This window comes from Suncus etruscus, chromosome X, assembly GCF_024139225.1.
Source record: "Suncus etruscus isolate mSunEtr1 chromosome X, mSunEtr1.pri.cur, whole genome shotgun sequence".
Lineage (NCBI taxonomy): Eukaryota > Metazoa > Chordata > Mammalia > Eulipotyphla > Soricidae > Suncus > Suncus etruscus.
The window spans coordinates 28916338-28942471 of record NC_064868.1 but is presented as its reverse complement, the minus strand read 5'-3'; the positions used below and the strand labels follow the sequence as shown (position 1 = coordinate 28942471).

The following is a 26134-nucleotide window of genomic DNA, read 5'->3' as shown; positions in this document are numbered from 1 at the left end:
TCATGTGGTTTTCATTTTTCTTTTTGTTGATGTTGTGTATTATGTTGATAGATTTACGGATGTTAAACCAGCCTTGCATTCCTGGGATGAAACCTACTTGATCGTATTGGATGATCTTAATGAGCCATTGAATCCTATTTGCAAGATTTTGTTGAGGACCTTTGCATCTGTATTCATCAGCGATATTGGTCTGTAATTTTCTTTTTCGGTAGCATCTCTGTCTGGTTTTGCTATCAAGGTGATGTTGGCTTCATAAAAGCTATTTGGAAGTGTTTCTGTTTGTTCAATTTCATGAAAGAGTCTTGCCAGGATTGGTAGTAGTTCCTCTTGGAAAGTTTGAAAGAATTCATTAGTGAATCCATCTGGGCCTGGGCTTTTCTTTTTGGGCAGACATTTGATTACCGTTTTAATTTCATCATTAGTGATGGGGGTGTTTAGATATGCTACATCCTCTTCCTTCAACTGTGGAAGATTATAAGAGTCCAAGAATTTATCCATTTCTTCCAGGTTCTCATTTTTAGTGGCGTAGAGTTTCTCAAAGTAGTTTCTGATTACTTTTTGAATCGCTGTCATGTCAGTAGTGATTTCTCCATTTTCATTCCTAATACAAGTTATCAAGTTTCTCTCTCCCTCTTTCTTTGTTAGTTTTGCCAAGGGGTCTATCAATCTTGTTTACTTTTTTGAAGAACCAAATTCTGCTTTCGTTGCTCTTTCGGATTGTTTGTTTGGTTTCCACTTTGTTGATTTCTGCTCTCAGCTTTGTTATTTCCTTCTGTCTCCCTATTTTTGGGTCCTTTTGTTGAGCACTTTTAGTTCTATTAGCTGTGTCATTAAGCTACTCATGTAAGCTCCTTCTTCCTTCCACTATGTGTGCTTGCAAAGCTATAAATTTTCTTCTCAGTACTGCTTTTGCTTGTCCCATAAGTTCTAATAGCTTGTGTCTTTATTGTCATTTGTTTCCAGGAACCTTTTGATTTCCTCCTTGATTTCATCTTGGACCCATTGGTTATTCAGTGTGAGGCTGTTTAACTTCCTGGTTTTAAAGTTTTTCTTCTGTGTCCCTTTGGAATTCACAAATAATTTCAGAGCATTGTGATCAGCAAGGGAAGTTTGCAAAATTTCTATCCTCTTGATATTATGGAGGTATGTTTTATGTGCCAGTATGTAGTCTATCCTGAAGAATGTACATTGGAGATGAATGTGTATCCAGGTTTCTGGGGATGGAGTGTCCTATATATATCCACTAGAACTCTTTCTTCTATTTTTCTTTTCAGGTCTAGTATATTCTTGTTGGGTTTCAGTTTGGTTGATCTATCCAGTGTTCACAAAGCCGTGTTGAGGTCCCCCACAATTATTGTGTTATTATTGATATTATTTTTCAGATTTGTCAATAATTGTATTAAATATTTTGCTGGCCCCTCATTCAGTGCATATATGTTTAGGAGAGTGATTTCTTCCTGCTCTACATACCCCTTGAATAATATAAAATGTCCATCATTGTCCCTTACAACCTTCCTGAGTGTAAGTTTGAATTATCTGATATTAGTATGGCCACTCCAGCTTTTTTATGGGTGAGCTTTGCTTGGATAATTTTCTCCAGGCTTTTATTTTGAGTCTATGTTTGTTCTGACTATTCAGGTGCGTTTCTTGTAGGCAGCAGAAGATTGGATTGAGTTTTTTGTGTCTCTCTTTTTTTTTTCTCTTTCTTTTTTCCCATTTTTTTAATTTAACCAACTTTATTACATACATGATTGTATTTGGGTTTCAGTCATGTAAAGAACACCACCCACCACCAGTGCAACATTCCCATCACCAGTGTCCCAAATCTCCCTCCTCCCCACCCAACCCGATCCTGTACTCTAGACAGGCTTTCTATTTCCCTCGTACATTCTCATTATTAGGATAGTTCAAAACGTAGTTATTTCTCTAAATGAACTCATCCCTGCTTGCGATGAGCTTCATGAGGTGAGCTGTAACTTCTAGCTCTTTTCTCTTTTGTGCCTGAAAATTGTTATTTCAAAAATGTCTTTCATTATTCTTAAAGCCCATAGATGAGTGAGACCATTCTGCGTCTTTCTCTCTCTCTCTCTCTGACTTACTTCACTCAGCATAATAGATTCCATGTACATCCATGTATAGGAAAGTTTCATGACTTCATCTCTCCTGACAGCTGCATAATATTCCATTGTGTATATGTACCACAGTCTTTAGCCATTCATCTGTTGAAGGGTGTCTTGGCTGTTTCCAGAGTCTTGCTATGGTAAATAGTGCTGCAATGAATATAGGTATAAGGAAGGGGTTTTTGTATTGTATTTTTGTGTTCCTAGGGTATATTCCTAGGAGTGGTATAGCTGGATCCTATGGGAGCTCGATTTCCAGTTCTTGGAGGAATCTCCATATCGCTTTCCATAAAGGTTGAACTAGATGGCTTTCCCACCAACAGTGGATAAGAGTTCCTTTCTCTCCACATCCCGCCAACACTGCTTGTTCTCTTTCTTTGTGATGTGTGCCAATCTCTGGGGTGTGAGGTGGTACCTCATAGTTGTTTTGATTTCATCTCCCTGATGATTAGTGATGTGGAGCATTTTTTCATGTGTCTTTTGGCCATATGTATTTCTTCTTTGTCAAAATGTCTGTCCATTTCTTCTCTCCTTTTTTTGATGGGATTAGATGTTTTTTTCTTGTAAAGTTCTGTCAGTGACTTGTATATTTTGGAGATTAGCCCCTTATCTGATGAGTATTGGGTGAATATTTTCTCCCACTCAGTTGAGGGGGGATCTTGTATCCTGGGCGCTATTCCTTTTGAGGTGCAGAAGCTTCTCAGTTGAATATATTCCCATCTGTTAATTTCTGCTTTCACTTGCTTGGAGAGTGCAGTTTCCTCCTTGAAGATGCCTGTAGTCTCAATGTCCTGGAGTGTTTTACCTACGTGTTCTATATTTCTTATGGTTTCAGGTCTGATATCGAGGTCTTTCATCCATTTGGATTTAACCTTCGTACATAATATTAGCTGGGGGTCTAAGTTCAATTTTTTGCAAGCGGCTAGCCAGTTGTGCCAACACCACTTGTTGAAGAGGCTTTCTTTGCTCCATTTAGGATTTCTTGCTCCTTTATCAAAAATTAGGTGATTGTATGTCTGGGGAACATTTTCTGAGTATTCAAGCCTATTCCACTAATCTGAGGTCCTGTCTTTATTCCAATAACATGCTATACATGGCTTTGTAGTATAGTTTAAAGTTGGGGAAAGTAATTCCTCCATATTCTTTTCCCCAATGATTGCTTTAGCTATTCTAGGTGTTTATTGTTCCAAATAAATTTCAAAATTGCTTGATCCACTTCTTTGAAGAATGTCATGGGTATCTTTAGAGGGATCACATTAAATCTGTAGAATGCCTTGGGGAGTATTGCTATTTTGATGATGTTAATCCTGCCAATCCATGAACAGGGTATGTGTTTCCATTTCCATGTGTCCTCTCTTATTTCTGGTAGCAGAGTTTTATATTTTTCTTTGTATAGGTCCTTCACATTTTTAGTCAAGTTGATTACAAGATATTTGAGTTTGTGTGGCACTATTGTGAATGGGGTTGTTTTCTTAATGTCCATTTCTTCCTTATTACTATTGGTGTATAGAAAGGCCATTGATTTTTTTTTAAATTTTTTTTTATTTAAACACCTTGATTACATACATGATTGTGTTTGGGTTTCAGTCATAAAAGGAACACCACCCATCACCAGTGCAACATTCCCATCACCCAAGTCCCAAATCTCCCTCCTCCCCACCCAACCCCCGCCTGTACCCTAAACAGGCTCTACATTTCCCTCATACATTCTCAATATTAGGACAGTTCAAAATGTAGTTATTTCTCTAACTAAACTCATCACTCTTTGTGGTGAGCTTCCTGAGGTGAGCTGGAACTTCCAGCTCTTTTCTCTTTTGTGTCTGAAAATTATTATTACAAGGGTGTCTTTCATTTTTCTTAAAACCCATAGATGAGTGAGACCATTCTGCGTTTTTCTCTCTCTCTGTGACTTATTTCACTCAGCATAATAGATTCCATGTACATCCATGTATAGGAAAATTTCATGACTTCATCTCTCCTGACAGCTGCATAATATTCCATTGTGTATATGTACCACAGTTTCTTTAGCCATTCGTCTGTTGAAGGGCATCTTGGTTGTTTCCAGAGTCTTGCTATGGTAAATAGAGCTGCAATGAATATAGGTGTAAGGAAGGGGTTTTTGTATTGTATTTTTGTGTTCCTAGGGTATATTCCTAGGAGTGGTATAGCTGGATTGTATGGGAGCTCGATTTCCAGTTTTTGGAGGAATCTCCATATCGCTTTCCATAAAGGTTGAACTAGACAGCATTCCCACCAGCAGTGGATAAGAGTTCCTTTCTCTCCACATCCCCGCCAACACTGTTTATTCTCATTCTTTGTGATGTGTGCCATTCTCTGGGGTGTGAGGTGGTATCTCATCGTTGTTTTGATTTGCATCTCCCTGATGATTAGTGATGTGGAACATTTTTTCATGTGTCTTTTGGCCATTTGTATTTCTTCTTTGTCAAAGTGTCTGTTCATTTCTTCTCCCCATTTTTTGATGGGGTTAGATGTTTTTTTCTTGTAAAGTTCTGTCAGTGCCTTGTATATTTTGGAGATTAGCCCCTTATCTGATGGGTATTGGGTGAATAGTTTCTCCCACTCAGTGGGTGGCTCTTGTATCCTGGGCACTATTTCCTTTGAGGTGCAGAAGCTTCTCAGCTTAATATATTCCCATCTGTTAATCTCTGCTTTCACTTGCTTGGAGAGTGCAGTTTCCTCCTTGAAGATGCCTGTAATGTCCTGGAGTGTTTTGCCTATGTGCTGTTCTATATATCTTATGGTTTTGGGGCTGATATCGAGGTCTTTAATCCATTTGGATTTTACCTTTGTACATGATGTTAGCTGGGGGTCTAAGTTTAATTTTTTGCAAGTGGCTATCCAATTGTGCCAACACCACTTGTTGAAGAGGCTTTCCCTGCTCCATTTAGGATTTCCTGCTCCTTTATCAAAAATTAGATGGTTGTATCTCTGGGGAACATTTTCTGAGTATTCAAGCCTATTCCACTGATCTGAGGACCTATCCTTATTCCAATACCATGCTGTTTTGATAACTGTTGCTTTGTAGTACAGTTTAAAGTTGGGAAAAGTAATTCCTCCCATATTCTTTTTCCCAATGATTGCTTTAGCTATTCGAGGGTGTTTATTGTTCCAAATGAATTTCAAAAGTGTCTGATCCACTTCTTTGAAGAATGTCATGGGTATCTTTAGAGGGATGGCATTAAATCTGTATAATGCCTTGGGGAGTATTGACATTTTGATGATGTTAATCCTGCCAATCCATGAGCAGGGTATGTGTTTCCATTTCCGTGTGTCCTCTCTTATTTCTTGGAGCAGAGTTTTATAGTTTTCTTTGTATAGGTCCTTCTCATATTTAGTCAAGTTGATTCCAAGATATTTGAGTTTGTGTGGTACTATTGTGAATGGGGTTGTTTTCTTAATGTCCATTTCATCCTTATTACTATTGGTATATAGAAAGGCCATTGATTTTTGTGTGTTAATTTTGTAGCCTGCCACCTTGCTATATGAGTCTATTGTTTCTAGAAGCTTTTTGATAGAGTCTTTAGGGTTTTCTAAGTAGAGTATCATGTCATCTGCAAACAGTGAGAGCTTGACTTCTTCCTTTCCTATCTGGATTCCCTTGATATCCTTTTCTTGCCTAATCGCTATAGCAAGTACTTCCAGTGCTATGTTGAATAGGAGTGGTGAGAGAGGACAGCCTTGTCTTGTGCCAGAATTTAGAGGGAAGGCTTTCAGTTTTTCTCCATTGAGGATAATATTTGCCACTGGCTTGTGGTAGATGGCCTTCACTATATTGAGAAAGGTTCCCTCCATTCCCATCTTGCTGAGAGTTTTGGTCAAGAATGGGTGTTGGACCTTATCAAATGCTTTCTCTGCATCTATTGATATGATCATGTGGTTTTTATTTTTCTTGTTATTGATGTTGTGTATTATGTTGATAGATTTACGGATGTTAAACCAGCCTTGCATTCCTGGGATGAAACCTACTTGATCGTAGTGGATGATCTTCTTAACGAGGCATTGAATCCTATTTGCCAGGATTTTGTTGAGGATCTTTGCATCTGCATTCATCAGTGATATTGGTCTGTAATTTTCTTTTTTGGTAGCGTCTCTGTCTGGTTTAGGTATCAAGGTGATGTTGGCTTCATAAAAGCTATTTGGAAGTGTTTCTGTTTGTTCAATTTCATGAAAGAGTCTTGCCAAGATTGGCAGTAGTTCCTCTTGGAAAGTTTGATAGAATTCATTAGTGAATCCATCTGGACCTGGGCTTTTGTTTTTCGGCAGACATTTGATTACTGTTTTAATTTCATCAATGGTGATGGGGGTGTTTAGATATGCTACATCCTCTTCCTTCAACCGTGGAAGATTATAAGAGTCCAAGAATTTATCCATTTCTTCCAGGTTCTCATTTTTAGTGGCGTAGAGTTTTTCAAAGTAGTTTCTGATTACCCTTTGAATCTCTGTCATATCAGTAGTGATCTCTCCTTTTTCATTCCTGATACGAGTTATCAAGTTTCTCTCTCTCTCTTTCTTTGTTAGGTTTGCCAGTGGTCTATCAATCTTGTTTATTTTTTCAAAGAACCAACTTCTGCTTTCGTTGATCTTTCGGATTGTTTTTTGAGTTTCCACTTCGTTGATTTCTGCTCTCAGCTTTGTTATTTCCTTCTGTCTTCCTGTTCTTGGGTCCTTTTGTTGAGCATTTTCTAGTTCTATTAGCTGTGTCATTAAGCTACTCAGGTAAGCTCCTTCTTCCTTCCTGATGTGTGCTTGCAAAGCTATAAATTTTCCTCTCAGTACTGCTTTTGCTGTGTCCCATAAGTTCTGAGAGTTTGTGTCTTTATTGTCATTTGTTTCCAGGAACCTTTTTATTTCCTCCTTGATTTCATCTCGGACCCACTGGTTATTGAGCATGAGGCTGTTTAACTTCCAGGTGTTAAAGTGTTTCTTCTGAGTCCCTTTGGAGTTCACAAATAATTTCAGAGCCTTGTGGTCAGCGAAGGTAGTCTGCAAAATTTCTATCCTCTTGATCTTATGGAGGTATGTTTTATGTGCCAGCATGTAGTCTATCCTGGAGAATGTCCCATGTACATTGGAGAAGAATGTGTATCCAGGTTTCTGGGGATGGAGTGTCCTATATATATCCACTAGGCCTCTTTCTTCCATTTCTCTCCTCAGGTCTAGTATATTCTTGTTGGGTTTCAGTCTGGTTGACCTGTCCAGTGTTGACAAAGCCGTGTTAAGGTCCCCCACAATTATTGTGTTGTTGTTGATATTATTTTTCAGATTTGTCAACAGTTGTATTAAATATTTTGCTGGCCCCTCATTCGGTGCATATATGTTTAGGAGAGTGAATTCTTCCTGCTCTACGTACCCCTTGATTAATATAAAATGTCCGTCTTTGTCCCTTACAACCTTCCTGAGTATAAAGTTTGCATTATCTGATATTAGTATGGCCACTCCAGCTTTTTTATGGGTGTTGTTTGCTTGGATAACTTTTCTCCAGCCTTTTATTTTGAGTCTATGTTTGTTCTGACTATTCAGGTGCGTTTATTGTAGGCAGCAGAAGGTTGGATTGAGTTTTTTGATCCATTTAGCCACTCTGTGTCTCTTAACTGGTGCATTTAGTCCATTGACGTTGAGAGAAAGAATTGTCCTGGGATTTAACGCCATCTTTATTTCAAAATTTGGTGTGTCTTTTGGGTAGACTTGTCTTAGATTAGGTCTTTCAGTTTTTCTCTTAAGACTGGTTTTGTGTCTGTGAAGTTTCTGAGCTGTTTTTTGTCTGTGAAACCATGTATTCTTCCATCAAACCGGAAAGTGAGTTTTGCTGGGTATAGTATTCTGGGTGAAGCATTCATTTCATTCAGTCTTGTCACAATATCCCACCACTGCTTTCTGGCATTGAGCGTTTCTGGTGACAGGTCTGCTGTAAATCTCAGGGAAGCTTGCTTGAACATGATTTCCCCTTTTGATCTTGCTGTTTTCAGAATTCTGTCTCTATCTGTGGGATTTGTCATTGTGACTAGGATGTGTCTTGGGGTGGTTTTTCTGGGGTCTCTTTTGGTTGGTACTCTTCGGGCATGCAGGATTTGATCACATATATTCTTTAGCTCTGGAAGTTTCTCTTTAATGATGTTCTTGACCATTGATTCTTCCTGGAAATTTTCTTCCTGCGTCTCTGGGACTCCAATGATTCTTAAGTTGTTTCTGTTGATCTTATCATAGACTTCTATTTTTGTCTGTTCCCATTCTTTGACTAATTTTTCCATTGTCTGCTCATTTGCTTTAAGTTTTTTGTCCAATCTCTCCTGCTGTATGGAATTGTTATGTATCTCATCTTCCACAGCACCAAGTCTATTCTCAGCTTCTGATACCCTGTCCCAGAGCTTATCCATTTTGTCATTCACTTCGTTTACTGACTTTTTCAGTCCTGTTAGTTGACATGTTATTTCAGTTTGGAGTTTTGTCATTTCTGCCTTCATATTTTCTTGGTTCTTATTAGTGTTCTGTTCAACTCGATCCATGGTTTCTTGGAGTCTGTTGAGCACCTTCCATATTGCTAGTCTAAAGTCCTTATCTGAGAGGTTGATTAGTTGTTCAGTCATTATCTGGTCCTCAGAATTGTCATCTTCATTCTCTATGTCTGATGCTGGCCTGCGTTGTTTCCCCATTGTCACACTTGTATTGTGGGTTTTTCTACGTGTTGTGGTGGTATTCATTGTCTATATGATGTAGGCAGCACACTCCTCTGGCTCCTCCCTTTCTGGATGGGCTGACTTGCCTCTAAGGGAGGGGAGTCCTCCGTGGATGAAGCCTCACACTGGGTCAAATCTTAGGCCCGAGCATGCAACAGAGAAGACAGTCCAGAGAGAAATGTTTGCTTCTGTGATATAGCGCCGTTCTTAGTGTGATTTTTCCTTCTTGTTGCAATGGAGTTCTTTCCTTAGAAAGAGTGCACGGCCGCGTAGCGAAGCGGAGCGGCCGTGCTCCTCTGAGCCTCTTTTTGCCCCACTCACAAGAGTTTCACGCAAGAGGACAGTAGACAGACATAGACAGGTCACACTCACAGTCTTTCACCGCTGAGCCCCACTGGGTCGGTGTACTTTCGCGGATTTTCCCCGCCTGGTGTCACACACAGGGAGCCAGCTTTTGCAAAGGTTAGCCGGTTTTTATGCTCTGAAGTCCCTCCCTGAAAATGGCGTCTGTGCGAGCGAGGTTTCTGGAGTCCCTTTTTGCCCCACTCGCAAGAGTTTCACGCAAGAGGACAGTAGACAGACATAGACAGGTCACACTCACAGTCTTTCACAGCTGAGCCCCACTGGGCCGGTGTACTTTCGCGGATTTTCCCCGCCTGGTGTCACACACAGGGAGCCAGCTTTTGCAAAGGTTAGCCGGTTTTTATGCTCTGAAGTCCCTCCCTGAAAATGGCGTCTGGGCGAGCGAGGTTTCTGGAGGCTCTTTTTGCCCCACTCGCAAGAGTTTCACGCAAGAGGACAGTAGACAGACATAGACAGGTCACACTCACAGTCTTTCACAGCTGAGCCCCACTGGGCCGGTGTACTTTCCAAGGCCATTGATTTTTGTGTGTTAATTTTGTAGCCTGCCACCTTGCTATATGAGTCTATTGTTTCTAGAAGCTTTTTGGTAGAGTCTTTAGGGTTTTCTAAGTAGAGTATCATGTCATCTGCAAACAATGAGAGCTTGACTTCTTACTTTTCTATCTGGATTTCCTTGATATCTTTTTCTTGCCTAATTGCTATAGCGAGTACTTCCAGTGCGATATTGAATAGGAGTGGTGAGAGAGGACAGCCTTGTCTTGTGCCAGAATTTAGAGGGAAGGCTTTCAGATTTTCTAAATTGAGGACAATATTTGCCTCTGGCTTGTGGCACTCTGTGTCTCTTAACTGGTGCATTTAGTCCATTGACATTGAGAGAAAGTATTGTCCTGGGATTTAATGCCATCTTTTTTTTTTTTTTTTTTTTTGGTTTTTGGGCCACACCCAGTGACGCTCAGGGGTTACTCCTGGCTATGCGCTCAGAAGTCGCTCCTGGCTTGGGGGACCATATGGGACACCGGGGGATCGAACCGTGGTCCGTCCAAGGCTAGCGCAGGCAAGGCAGGCACCTTACCTCTTGCGCCACCGCCCGGCCCTAATGCCATCTTTATATCAAAATTTGGTGTGTCTTTTGGTTAGTCTTGTCTTAAATTAGGTCTTTCAGTTTTTCTTTTAACACTGGTTTTGAATCTGTAAAGTTTCTGAGCTGTATTTTGTCTGTGAAACCATGTATTCTTCCATCAAACTGGAAAGTGAGTTTTGTTGGGTACAGTATTCTAGGTGAAGCATTCATTTCATTCAGTCTTGTCACAATATTCCACCACTGTTTTCTGGCCTTGAGTGTTTCTGGTGACAGGTCTGCTGTAAATCTCAAGGATGCTTGCTTGAATGTATTTTCCCTTTTTGATCTTGCTGTTTTCAGAATTCTGTCTCTATCTGTGGGATTTGTCATTGTGACTAGGATTTGTCTTGGGGTATTTTTTCTGGGGTCTTTTGGTTGGTACTCTTCGAGCATGCAGGATTTGATCACATATGTTCTTTAGCTCTGGAAGTTTCTCTTTAATGATGTTCTTGACCCTTGATTTGTCCTGGAAATTTTCTTCCTGGTCCTCTGGGTCTCCAATGATTCTTAAGTTGTTTCTGTTGAGTTTATCATAGACTTCTATTTTCATCTGTTCCCATTCTTTGGCTAATTTTTCCATTGTCTGTTCATTTGCTTTAAGTTTTTTTTCCCAATCTCTCCTGCTGTATGGAGTTGTTATTTATATCATCTTCCAAAGCACCAATTCTATTCTCGGCTTCTGTTACCCTCTTGGAGAGCTTATGCATTTTGTCATTCAATTCATTTACTGAGTTTTTCAGGCCCGTTATTTGACCTGTTATTTCAGTTTGGAGTTTTGTGTTCTGTCTTCATATTTTCTTGGTTGTTATTAGTGTTCTGTTCAACTCGATCCATGGTTTCTTTGAGTTCTTTGAGCATTGTCCATATTTCTTGTCTAAACTCCTTATCTGAGAGATTAATTAGGTGGTTGGCTGTTTTCTGGTCATCAGATGTGTCATCTTTATTCTCTATGTCTGATGCTGGCCTGCGTCGTTTTCCCATTGTCACACTTTTATTGTGGGTTTTTCTATGTGTTGTGGTGGTATTCATTGGCTAAATGATGTGCGCGGCCATGCTCCTCTGGCTCCGCCCTTTCTGGATGGGTCAACACGCCTCCAGGGAAGGGGAGCCCTCCGTGGATGAAGCCTCACACAGGATCAAATCTTACTCCTGAGCATGCTGCAGAGAATTTGGAGAGAAATGCTGGGCTTCAGTGATCCAACACAGTTCCTGGTGTGATTTTTTTCTTTTTGTTGCAGTGGCATTCTTTCATTAGAAATAGCGCATGACCATTAAGCCAAGTGAAGCGGCCATGCTCTTCTGGAGCCTCTGGGAGAGCTATTTTTCTGGGCCTTTTTTGACCCACTCCCAAGAGGTTCAGGAGACAGGACAATGGAAAAACACGCACAGGTAACACTCACAGTTTCTCAGTCAGGAGCCACTGGGTAGGAGTATATTTTCACAGCCTGACATCACAACCAGGGGACCTGCCTTACTACAGTATACTGCAGATAGCCGGTTTTCATGGTTAGACACATGCCAGGATTTCTGGTCCTCTTCTTCTGGCATGTCAGGGAATCTGGGTCTTCAGGGCCAGACCTGGTAACTCAGGCCTTGGGGGGAGGGAGGAGGAGAGAAACTCCTCCCCTATGCATACTGGACCCCCTGCAAGGGTGTCTTTTCTTACTAATTCTCATTTTTGAAACCGCATGGGCAAAAATGTGCCCACCCACATGACAAATATTCTTTTCAAGCATTATCTAAAAATGTTCTTAATTCTAGACTGTTCCTAGAAAAGAAAACGGAATGACCAAGATTTGGATGATAACACTCAAATAGATCTTTAAAGTCAGTCTTTATGTGAACGTGACTTTCCATACTGACTCCAAGCCTAAACCATAAACAATTCATCTATATATTGTATATAGCACCTATTATATATTGCCTCTCCGCCACCCTGCGTCTCTTCTACTCCCTCATCTCCCAACCCTGATCCCTTATCTTCCCCTTATTTAACCCTCTTTACCCTCAGTTCCTAACTAGGTAGGCATCACGACTGACCTCCTGCCCCAATAGACCACCATCCAGCTCCTCGGTGAAAGACACCCTCTTGGTCCCCGATCTCATTCCTAGGCAAAGAACTACAACCAACATGCCTGGTGACTCATGCTTGGTGGCCCCTCTCAGCCTCATCAAATCGTGGACTGTTGCATGATACCGGAAACAGTTTCAGCAAAACCCCCAGCTCAAGGAAACTTTAGGGTTCTGTAATGCCGCAAAACATATCTCAAACTCAAGTCCAAGGTCTGTGATATGAAAAAGTACCTTGGCTTTCACTCCCCACAAGAATATCTCAAAAGACCTAATTGGGAGGCCTATATTGCCTATGGAAGCTTAATACCTTTATAATAATTCATCTTAAGATGTATATTCCTAAATATACAGGTAGCTTCCTTCATCACTTGCTTTCTTCAAATACCCTTTATTTTTCACTCAGTTTTATTTATTTGTTCTATTTTAATAAACATATTTTCTCTATCTTTACCATTTTTGGTGCTGCTTGGTACAAAAAGCCTTGCCTGGGATAAAGGCTCAGATAAAAACCAGACCACAGAGACTGTGTGTAGCCTGTCATGCTTACCCAGAATAGCACCAGCAATACAATATGACACGATACGTTTTGGTATGGGCACAGTAGAAAAGGGGAAACTATAGACACAGAAAAAAGGTCTTATCTTCTAGGGATAAGAACTCACACATTTTATAACACAAGGGTAACTCCCATCCTGGACATGTGCCATGTAGCTACAACTCAGTCTCCAGGAGATTGGACAGTGTTAGTTCAATCCCAAACCCCAAATTCCAGACGTAGAACTGATACAGCTCCGGGAAACAACACCAGGAACTAAGCTCCATTGGGAGATTTATAACACCGCTCTGGCACCAACTTGTGCCAGTTTTGATAAGACAACAAGGAAATGACAACTTGACCTGAGACCAGATTGTCCTATCACATCACCTAACACTAAATAGAAATCAGAAGATGTATCGTCCTTTGAACTGTGAAAAATAGGAGCACCAACTACAGAAAACTGACTTTGACAACTGTGACTGAGCAGAATTTACTTTGGGACCAATAAGGAAAACCCTACCCTAGGCTGTTGCCCAGGACTCTTATTAAAAAACAAACAAACAAACAAAAGAAAACAAGATTTCTTATTACAGTGACCCAACTTTGACAACAGAGACTGAGCAGAACCTTTGGATCCATAATATCCTAGGTTCGGCTAGGGACTGAACAAAAACAGGGAATACTTGTTACAGAAGACTGAACACAACAACAATGATGGAACAGAAGCTCTAGAACCATAAAGACTCTATCCTAGACCCTGTCCTATGACCTGCAAAAATACCAAGATCACTAGCTACAGTGGCCTGATTTTCTCACACACAACTGAGAGGAAAGTTTCCTGGCACCGCAAAAAAAGCCCTTGAGATGGGGTAATGAGTATATATGGAGCCAGCGGTTGACCCCATGATGGTATGCTTCAAGGATGGAGAAACCCTGAATCTTTTAGGCCATGGGAATTCCCTTTCTTCCCCAATGCTTACTGTGCCTATGCAAAAAAAAAAAAGTGGGGGAACGCCAAATCCTGCCACTCCAGCATCCCTTCTTTTTCTTGTTTTGTTTTGATTTGTTAGTTTTTGACTTTATTTTCCTTTTCTTTTTTCTTCCACTTTTTACTTTCTTTTTCACCCTTGTGGTTATTATTTGGTGTTCTTTTCTTTGCTGGGTGCATTTTTCTTCCTCCTTCCTTCCTTCCTTCCTTCCTTCCTTCCTTCCTTCCTTCCTTCCTTCCTTCCTTCCTTCCTTCCTTCCTTCCTTCCTTCCTTTCTTTCTTCCTTCCTTCCTTCCTTCCTTCCTTCCTTCCTTCCTTCCTTCCTTCCTTCCTTCCTTCCTTCCTTCCTTCCTTCCTTCCTTCCTTCCTTCCTTCCTTCCTTCCTTCTTTCTTTCTTTCTTTCTTTCTTTCTTTCTTTCTTTCTTTCTTTCTTTCTTTCTTTCTTTCTTTCTTTCTTTCTTTCTTTCTTTCTTTCTTTCTTTCTTTCTTTCTTCTTTCTCCTCTCTTCTTTCCTTTTTGGTAGCTGCTACCAAATTTTTTCTTCCCCTTTTCTTATCCTTTATATCTCCACCGACAACAGAATAGATACGCAATCTACAAGCTGTAAAGTGGAGACTAGTTACACTAGTATTCTGGGGGGTAAAGGAGGGAAATATGGGATACATGCTGGGAACAGGGGTGGAGGGAGGACAATACTGGTGGTGGGAATGCCCCTCATTCACTGTCACTATGTACCATAAATAATTCTGTGAAAGATTTATAATGCACTTTGATCACAATAAAAATATATTTAAAAAAAGAAATATCAGTAGCACCAACATTAAAATATTTAGCTTATATCTGTCTCACCCCTGCCCATATACAATAAAGTACACACCTTACTGATTTCCTTCAGCTCCAGTCTGACCATCTTTTGTTAATCCTGACTGTCCTTACTCTTTGGGATCACGAGGTCTGACCTTCATTTCCCCCATTTTCACTGCCCTCCGTTACATTCTCAACTATTTATCAAGTGAACATAATAGGACACAGATCTCAGAACTTTTTACTGGAACTTTTTCGTGGTATAGGATTGCTTTTAGAGCAATGTCTAATTTCTTAACAGGATTCACAGAGGCAGACTGAATTTACCCCAATTCACTTTCTGCACTTTTCTCACTAGTCTTTTATTTCAAATGTTAAATTTGAGACACAACTGAAAGTATTGTAAACGTTCACATGGTCCTGTGATTTGTATTCATTAAGCCACAGCCAATCTGAGATACACAGGCTGGCATCAGCACAAAAATCCCTTCAAGGATGATTGTCTTTCCAATATAAAAACTTTTTTATTTTTAAAATGTCACTGTTTTCTTTAGCTCAGTTTTAGTATGAAGACTACCTCTGCAGAGAACACTTCTTGAACTCTCTGAAAATTTTGGTTTTAGTTATCTTCCTAAAAGGGTCCAAAGGGACAGTGTAGTATGTAGAGCTTTTGCCTTGCATGTGGCTGACCCTGGTTCCATCCACAGCATCCAATATGGTCTCCAAAATCTGCCAGAAATAATTATTGGGTGTAAAGTCAGAAGTATCTCCTGAGCATTGCTACAGTAGCTCATTTTTATTATTGAAGGGAAATCCTTTGCTAGACCCAAAATTCTCCAAAGGCAGAAATGATAGGCTTTTCCATTATTGTTATATTTATAGACTTGCATTTAATCTTAGTTCAGTATCAGATTTGATTATCTAGATACTGTGTTTAATTGTTGAGTTAAGGAACGTTCCCTATATAATTGTTGATTTTTTAACTTTTGATAAAATAAAATAAGTCTCTACTCATAGTGTTTTTTTAAATTAGAACCTGCTTAGAGAAACACAATGCTTCATGTTTTATCTCTTTAAAATAATTTTTAAATTTCCTCTTTTAGGTAACCAAAAAAATCAAACTTTCAAACTATCAATTACTATGTTAATTATTAACTTAACTTGAAGAATTTATTTGCTCATATAATTCAGAAGACTAATTGAAATACATACTTTTTGTCAGAAGTATTTATAAAAGTTTGGCACGTAATAGGTACTCATTAATGGTTTGCTGCAGATAGTAAAATGAGTAAACTATGATTTTGAAACAATTTTCACATGCAAATTCCAAATTTATATACTATTTCAATATAGGCTTCATATGTGAATTATTCTGGCATTATTACAGCTTGTACATGAAAATAAGTAATATTCTTTGTCTTAAGTTATGTATAAAATATTAGAATTCAATTAAACACATTGACAACAAAGATCCACATTATTATTGAGACAGTTAACTCTGTAACTTTATTTTTAAAAGGCATCCTTAATTGCAATTTGAAAAACTATAACAATATATACTAAACTTTCCCCTAAACTTATTTAGCTACAGAGCCTATTTTAATGTACCTTGAATTAGGCTTATACTTATATAATTTATCATAATTAAACATTCTATTAGATGTTCACATGCAAAATTTATGTATATATTTCAAAATTCTACTTTTTTCTAGAAGTGATTAATATTTTAGTTATAAAGCTTCTATTTTCTTTGTCAATGACAATTTCAAGGCCTCTAAGCTGCCTCTTGATTGACCTTGGTTTAAAAGCAGAAAGAGAAGCAACCTTGAAACTGGCATCAATAAGATTTCTTCAACAAAAACCAGGTGCAGTACAATATAAGAGAACTACACATACAATTTTTTTTAAAAAATAAAATGTTCTTGACATTTCTTCTTCTTAAAGACTTCAAGTACAAATACCCTTCATCTCACAAGGGGAAATGTCATCTGTCACTTAACATTGGCCAACACAGTCGTTTGGAGATTCCAATGCATTGTTCCCTTTGATGGACACATGGTGACAGGGTCTACACAACCCTGGGAGAATAACAGAGTAATGCGAATATTTAGCAGTGACATTTTTATTGAGTGGATAGTGAGTATTAGAGCAGTCTGAAAAGCATCTAATTAACATTTGAACAGGAAGGTTATGAAGCTGTAACCAAAGTTTGATGTTCAAATGGAGTGGCTTCTATTACTTTCCATTTTAGAGGAGTCATTTTCCATTGTTTTCCACTAGTGTTCATTTGAAGGTTCAATGTGATTGTTGTCTTTTGTTCATGGAATTAACAAATGCATTGTCCCTCCCTTTTGAGATGAGCATACACATATTAATAAAAGAAACAGTCTCTGGTAAAGTAGGATAGAAGGGCAGTGAATAAAGATTGAGTTAAATTTGTTTTTTCCCAGTATAATTAATGCTTAAATTCCAAAAGAGATATCAGATTTTATTCAACTTTCATTTGGTTATCATTCTAAGTTATACTTCAAGTATATTAAAATTTAACTAAAAGATATACTATATCATATATTATGCCACTAAATGACAAATATATTATAAAATATATAATGACAGAGATACACCCAACCTCTTATAATCCTTTTTTACAGTAAATAAAATTATTCAAATTTAAAAAGCCATATAGGAGTTTTATTCAAAATATAGATTACAGGGATACAATTGGATCCAAAATATTAATTTCAAAATCAAAGAAATATATTGAACATTTATTTATCCCTAGGCCCTAGCAGAATGTCATACATGTAAATGTCTAATAATAATTATATCCTGGAGTGGGGCAGCCAAGATTCATGCATATAACCTGCAGAATTCTGTGGTACAGATATTCCCTCTATGGCCTCAAGATACTAGAAAGATGTACTGAAGGTTCAGTTTTGGAACAACCACAAAAATATGTCCTTGTTAGCAACGCTGTGCCAATAGCTCCAGCCCTCCTTCATTTGAGTATCTTGCACCTGTACCTTCCTTTTATTTCAACACTCAATTCAGACCTTTATTGCTGTTTGTCTAAAGTACTGTAATATTAGAATGTCACAATCGCCTTGCACTCTCAGTTGTTCAGCACTGACCTACTGCCTAAGGATGATAAAAACCACTCAGAAACACTATGAGTAATTTCCTGGGACAAGCACTTTGGATCTATAGAGGCCTAATTTATAGCCACTGCCTCTCACATCTTTTAGAAGCTAGATAGAAATACAAACATATAGGTTGTGACACAATGTCATTGTGTTGGCCAAGAAAACAAAAGCAAAAATTAAAGGGATTACATTAAATGAAGGAGCTTCTGCGCTGCAAAGAAATGATGGCTAGACTAAAAAGACATTCTAGGAATTGGAGAAATTATTTGCACAACACACAATCTCAAAAAAGACTAATAGTTAAGATTTTTACAACTCTCATAAAATTTAACAAAAAAACAAACCAACCAACCTCATTAAAGATGGAGAGAAAAACTATACAGATGATTCCTCTGAGAATATACACAAATGAACAACAGATAAATGAAAAATGGCTATTTATCTCTTATCACCAGTGAAATTCAAATTAACACAACATTGCAAGTAATCTAACAACAATGAGACTAGCACACATCAAAAGTAACAAAAACAACCAGTGCTGACAGGGATATGGGAAAAATGAACCTTCATCCATTGGTGGTTGAAATAGTATCTAGGTCAGCCTTTATGAAATATAATATGGGGAATCTCAATAAAATTAACTGTTCTTACATATGATCCAGTGATTGATTCTACTTCTTGGCATATACTCCAAGTGCCAAGAAACAATATTTCAAAAATATATCTTCTCTACTATGTCATAGCAATACTATTCACAATATTTAACATCTGGAAATAATCTAAGTGCTTAAAAAGAGATGAGTAGATAAAAATCGTGGTTTACACTGTCAGTTTCCCTTCAGGAAAGGAACCTCTATGCTCGAGACACATGGCTACATAGCATAGACTCTTTTTATAGTGCTCACTACCATATTGCTTAATACTCTAGACGTGAAAATTATGTTTATTCTAAAATGCTCCATGTTCAATCTAACCCCCAAAGCTCTATTTAGCAAAATTCACTTCCACCATTGATGAGGTGCCTAGAAGTTGAAAAACCTTTTCCTCCCAATGTGCTAACCCAACATTTCAGTGCTCTGACAGTTCTCCAACTACAACATACAAATAGATCTACAAGATCTGTCAATATGTGGGTGTGCAGTGGACTCCTCTATGTCTGTCTAATCTGTATTGTAAATAATCCCGGCCTATATTGTATATAGCCCCTGTTTATATATTATTCCTTCTTCCTCTCCCATTCACCACCTTACAAAAATCCTTCGATACTCTCATCCCCTCAACCATAATCTGTTATCTCTCCCTATTTCACCCTCTTTAACCTCAGTTCTTAACTCCTCAGGAACCAGGACATTCCCCTTGCCCCAGCAAGCTGCCACCCAGCTCCCAAAGTGAAATTGACACTCTCTCAGTCCCCCATTTTTCGCCTGGGCAAGAAGCTGCAACCACTGCCCCTGTTGGTTCATTCTATGCAATCACTTTTCTCCACCTTTCCTCAATGTGGACTATTGCTTGCTACCAGATTCGGTTCCAGAGAGATCTCCAGCTAGAGGAGACTACCTGATCTCTGACTGCTACAAACCATTTCTCAAACTTCACAAGACCATGGTGCAGGATGAAAATGTGCCCTGGATTTTATTCCCCTTCAGAATATCTCAAAAATACTTAAAGGGGATCTCTATATTTTCTTTGTATGTTTCTGTAGACACATTGCCTTAATAGCTACAATTCTTAGTGTTTATTTCCATACGTAAATGTAGCCTCCCCATCTGCTTTTAATCTGATTAGTAGGAAATTATAGTAGTAAAATCTTGCTTGGGATAGGAGCTCAGGTCTCAACTAGGTAATATAAACTGTATAGCTTGTGATATTTAACCCTAATTGCAACCATAATAAAATACGGCATTGTTTCTTTTTGCATAGGCACACTAAAAGGAGAAAATCTTATGTATAGAAAGAAGTTCTTACGTAATAGGGATAAGAACCCATAAATTTTAGGGGCCAGAGACATAGCACAATGTTAGGGTGTTTGCCTTGCAAGCTGCTGACCCAGGGTCAATGGTGGTTTGAATCCCGGCATCCTATATGGGTCCCCATGCCTTCCAGGAGTGATTTCTGAGCAGAGAGCCAGGAGTAACCCCTGAATGCCACTGTGTATGGACCAAAAACCAAACCAAAAAAACCATAAATTTTATAGCTCAGGGGCATCTGCCAATTGTCATGTAGACATGACTTAGTTCTCAATTGATTGGACATTGACCCCAAACCCCAAATCCCAACCTTAGAGCAGCTACAGTATTCTGCACCAGCAGCATGAATCAAACTCCCCAGGGGGAGGCCCTAATACCTCCCTGGCACCAAATTTTTCCAGTGTAGGTTCATCTGACACCCTGAAGATGGGGAAACAGCAATTACTTGATCTAAGGTGCAGTGGTTCTCAAATAGTGGAGTGCACTCCTCAGGGGGGCATGAGGCTCTGTAAAGGGGGGCACGTTTGACCTCGGCAAACACTGTCTTAACAAGCTAAGCCCCGTGTTTATGTCTCTGTATGTCTCTGGAGCTGATAGTTGCTATGTCCTGCTTGAAACTCGCTTTGAAAAGTTATGCATTGCAAAACGTGCTCATAATTGATGCAAAGCCTAAATACATGACAAAAATAAATTTGAACTTCTGTACTTTATCTTCCTGCTCCCCAATTTATATATACATACACATATATATTCTATCTATCTATCATCTATCTATCTATCTATCTATCTATCTATCTATCTATCTATCTATCTATCTATCTATCTATCATCTATCTATCAACATATCACCAAACAGTGCTGGGGGGCATGAAATACTATAAAATGAATCTAATAAGTCATAGTTTTACCACTTGATCCACATTCCTACCAAACACTGTGGTTCCTACTTTTTTGTTTCCTCAGAGGCCTAGGGAGTGCACCCCCAAAAAACTGCATTTTGAAGCTGCCCAGTAAGTACATTCTGGCTGCAGGGGTCGCTGTCCAATAAGCTGAGGTCTCTGGCCTGTGGAGGCTCTGCCCTGCTGTGCCTTTGTTCACTCTGAGGACTTCAAGGGAAACAACTTCTACGCCTGTCTGCCTGTGTTTCTGAATCCCTGAAGGTTTTCTCAGAGGCCTAGGGAGCGCACCCCCAAAAAACTGCATTTTGAAGCTGCCCAGTAAGTACATTCTGGCTGCAGGGGTCACTGTCCAATAAGCTGAGGTCTCTGGCCTGTGGAGGCTCCACCCTGCTATGCCTTTGTTCACTCTGAGGGCTGTCAACTAGAAGCAGCAGAAGAGCATGGCCGCCAATCAAAGCGAAGCGTCCATGCACTCTTTCTAAAGAATGAACCCCAGCAGAACATGCAGGAAAAACCACACTACAAGTGTGACAATGGGGAAACCTCACAGGCAAACATGAACCACAGAGAATGAAGACAAAAGCTCAGATGACCTAATAAATTCCAACCACCTGATTAACCTCTCAGATAAGGAGTTTAGAATAGAAATATGGAAGATGTGTGCTCACTTTGGCAGCACATATACTAAAATTGGAATGATACAGAGAAGATTAGCATGGCCCCTGTGCAAGGATGACACGCAAATTCGTGAAGTGTTCCATATTTAAAAAAAATATGGAAGATGTTCATAGAACTCAAAAAAAGCATAGATCTATCTGAACAGAACACAAATACAGAATTCAGAAAACTCCAAACTGAAATAACAGATATGAAAAACATGGCTGCTCAACTGAAAATCTCAATGGATAGCCTCACCAACAGGGTATCAGCAGCTGAGGAGAGTATCGGAGTACTGGAAGATGTGATACAGAAAAACTCAAGACAACAGAAGAAATTGGAAAAGAACCTTAGGACAAATGATCAGGCAACAGAAAAAGTACTCAAGGAATGTGAACAGATGAAAATAGAAGTCTTTGATAAACTCAAGAGAAACAACATAAGAATCATTGGAGTCCCAGAGACCCAGGTAGGAGATCTCCAGGAAGAATCAACTGTCAAAGACATCATCAAAGAGATACTCCCAGAGTTAAAGACTACATGCAATCAAATCCTACATGCTCAAAGAGTACCAGCTAAAAGAGACCCCCCCAAAAAAAAACACCCCAAGACACATCCTCATTACAATGACAAATCCCATAGATAGAGATAAAATACTGAAAGCAGCAAGATCAAAAAGGGAAATTACATTCAAAGGAGCATCCCTAAGACTTATAGCAGACATGTCACAAGAAACTCTCAAGGCCAGAAGACAGTGGTGGGATATTGTGACAAGACTGAATGAAATGAATGCCTCACCAAGAATACTGCACCCAGCCCAACTCATGTTGAGGTTTGAAGGAAGAATACATAGCTTCATGGATAAACAACAGCTCAGAAACCTCACAGATGATAAACCAGCCTTAAAGGAAAAACTGACAGGTCTACTCTAAGACAAGAGAGACCACCAAACACAGCAAATTTATCTACAAAGATGACATTAAATCCTATGACAATCATCTCCTTCAATGTCAATGGACTAAATTCACCAATTAAAAGACACAGAGTGGCAAAATGGGTCAAAAAGATGAATCCAGCCTTCTGCTGCCTACAAGAAAGACATCTGAATAGTCAGAACAAATATAAACTCAAAATCAAAGGCTGGAGGAAAGTCATCCAAACAAACAACACCCTCAAAAAAGCTGAGGTGGCCATATTAATATCTGATGACACCAACTTTGTACTCAGAAAAGTGGTAAGGGACAAAGATGGACACTATGTACTAATCAAGGGATATGTGCAACAGGAAGAAATCAAACTATTAAACATATATGCACCCAATGAGAGACAAGCAAATTATCTAATACAATTACTGACAAATCTGAAAGAAGAAATCAATAATAACACATAATCGTGGGAGACCTCAACATGGCCCTATCAACTCTTGATACATCAACCAGATTGAAACCCAACAAAAACATACTAGCCCTGGAAAGAGTTATGGAAGGAAGAGGACTAGTAGATATATACAGTACACTCCATCCCAAAAAACCTGGATACACATTCTTTTCCAATGTACATGGGTCATTCTCCAGAATAGACTACATGCTGACACATAAAACATACCTCCATAAAATCAAGAGAATAGAAATCTTGCAGGCTACCATTGCTGACCACAAGGCTCTGAAATTAGATGTGAACTAGAAAGCCACACAGAATAAAAACTTTAACAATTGGAAATTAAACACCCTGCTACTAAACAACCAGTGGGTCCGAGATGAAATCAAAAAGGAAATCAAAACTTTCCTGGAAAAAATAATGAAGACACAAACTGCTAGAATCTATGGGACACAGTGAAATTGGTACTGAGAGGAAAAGTTATAGCTCTACAAGCACACATCAGGAAGGAAGAAGGGGCATACCTGAATAACTTAATGACACAGCTTAAAGAATTAGAAAATGACCAACAAAAGGAACCAAAAATAGGGAGACAGAAGAAAATAACAAAGCTGAAAGCAGAATTCAATGAAGTGGAAAACCAAAAAACGAAAGAAGTTGGTTCTTTGAAAAAATAAACAAGATTGATAGACCATTGTCAAAACTCACAAAGAAAGAGAGAGAAATCTGATAACCCATATTAGAAATGAAAAGGGGGAGATCACGACAGATATTGCAGAGATCCAAAGTATAATCAGAGACTACTTTGAGAAACTTTATGTTACTAAACATGAGAACCTAGAAGAAATGGAAACATTCTTGGAAACCTTCCACATTTAAGTAAGGAGGATGTAGCATATCTAAACAGTCCCATCACTACTGAGAAAATTGAAACTGTAATAAAACATCTGCCCCAAAAGAAAAGCCCAGGCCCAGATGGATTCAATTTTTCAAGAGGAGTTACTACCAATCCTAGCCAAGCTCTTCCATGAAATTGAAAAAACGGGAACACTCCCAAACAGCTTTTATGAAGCCAACATCACCTTGATACCAAACCCAGAAAGAGACACTGCCAAAAGAGAAAATTACAGACCAATATCTCTGATGAATGCTGATGCAAAGATCTTCAACAAAATCCTGGTAAATAGGATCCAATGCATTATCAAGAACATCATACACTACGACCAAGTAGGTTTCATCCCAGGAATGCAAGGCTGGTTTAACATCCATAAATCTATCAACATCATACACAACATCAACAACAAGAAAAATAAAAATCACATAATAAACCGGATAAGAAATGAAAAGTGGGAGATCATTACAGATACTACAGTGATTCAAAGCATAATCAGAGACTACTTTGAGAAACTATATTCCCACAAAACATGAGAACCTGGAAGAAATGGATAAATTCTTGGACTCTTATAATCTTCCACAGTTAAACCAGAATGATCTAGCATATCTAAACGGACCCATCACTACTGCGGAAATTAAAATGGTAACCAAAAGTCTTCTGAAAAACAAAAGCCCAGACCCAGATGGATTCAATAAGGAGTTCTTCCAAACCTCTCAAGAGGAACTTCTACCATTTTTTTCAGGCTCTTTCATAAAATTGAAGAATCAGGGACACTCCCAAAATAGCTTTTATGAAGCTAACATCACCCTGCTACAAAACAAGACAGAAATGCTGCAAAAAAGGAAACTACAAACCAAAATCCCTGATGAACACAGATGCAAAGATCCTCAACAAAATTCTAGCAAATAGGATCTATTGGCTCATCAAGAAGGTCAGAGAGCATGACCAAGTAAGTTTTATTTCAGGAATGCAAGAATAATTTAAAATATATAAATCAATCAACATAATACACCATATCAACATAGAGAAAAATAAAAACCATATGATTATCTCAATAGATATAGAGAAAGCATTCAATAAGGTCCAACACCCATTTTTGAAAAAAAAAACTCTCAACAAGAAAGGAATGGAAGGAACTAACTTTTATCAATATAGTCAAGGCCATCTACCACAAGTCAATGGTAAATATTATTCTCAATGAAGATAAGCTAAAATCTTTTCCTCTAAGATCTGGTAGAAGACAAGGATTCCCTCTCTCACCACTCATATTCAACATAGTGCTGGAAGATTTTGCCATAGAGATTAGGCAAGAAAAAGATATCAAGGGCATCCAGAGAGGAAAGGAAAAAGTCAAGCTCTTACTGTTTGCAGATGACATGATACTATATTTAGAAAACCCTAAAGACTTTACCAAAAAGTTTCTAGAAACAACAGATTCATATAGCAAATTGGCAGGTTTAAAATATTAACATTCCTAATGGGCCGGGTGGTGGCGCTAAAGGTAAGGTGCCTGCCTTGCCTGCACTAGCCTAGGACGGACCGCAGTTTGATCCCCCGGTGTCCCATATGGTCCCCCGAGCCAGGAGCAACTTATGAGCACATAGCCAGGAGTAACCCCTGAGCGTTACCGGGTGTGGCCCAAATACCAAAAAAATAAAATAAAATAAAATAAAATATTAACATTCAAAACTCAATGGCCTTCTTATACACCAATAATGATAGAGAAGAAATGGACATTAAAAATGCAATGCCATTCACATTAGTGTTACACAAACTCAAATTTCTTAGTCAACTTAACTAAAGAGGTGAAGGACTAATACAAGGAAAACTACAGAACCCTGCTTCAAGAAGTAAAAGAGAACAAAAGGAAATGGGGACATATAACCTGCTCATGGATTGGGAGGATTAACATAATTAAAATACTCCCCAAAGGATTGTACAAATGTAATGCAATCCCTCTAAGAATACCTATGACATTCTTTAAAGAAATGGATCAAACACTGCTGAAATTCATCTGGAACAATAAACACCCCTGAATAGCTAGAGCAACCCTTGGAAAAAGGAATGTGGGAGGTGTAAGGATCTGGCATCAGGTCCCCTGACAAGGCCGATGCAAAGGTGGCTAGAAGTCTCTTCCAGTCCATAGCTATGGAAGCCTAGGTTCGGGAAAGAAAGTGAAGACTGCAAGCCACAGACCACTCGCAGGAAAGCATTGTCAGACCAATAGACTTCGTTTATTGATGGTAGGGACAGGGCTTTTAAGGGCAAAATTTTGCTGGAAACAACAGTTTAGGCATTACTGCAACAAGAGAGTATGCAGAGACCACAGTCACAAGTACATGGCCTCATTGATATGGATGGTATGCAAAGATAGAGGTTACAATGCCCATGGCATTATTAAATAAGGAAGTATGTAAAGATAGCGGTTGCAATGCATATGGCACTATTAACCTAGACAGGTTGTTTGACCTAGATGACTTTCTCCTGCACTCATA

General features: G+C 38.9%; 1 non-coding gene across 1 annotated transcript; it reads left to right on the top strand.

Moving 5' to 3' along the window:
• The first annotated feature begins 21370 nt into the window (after nt 1–21370).
• Nucleotides 21371–21477, top strand: LOC126000164 (U6 spliceosomal RNA). The gene has a single exon (XR_007492527.1). It is a non-coding gene; the product is annotated as a U6 spliceosomal RNA (small nuclear RNA).
• The last annotated feature ends 4657 nt before the right edge of the window (nt 21478–26134 follow it).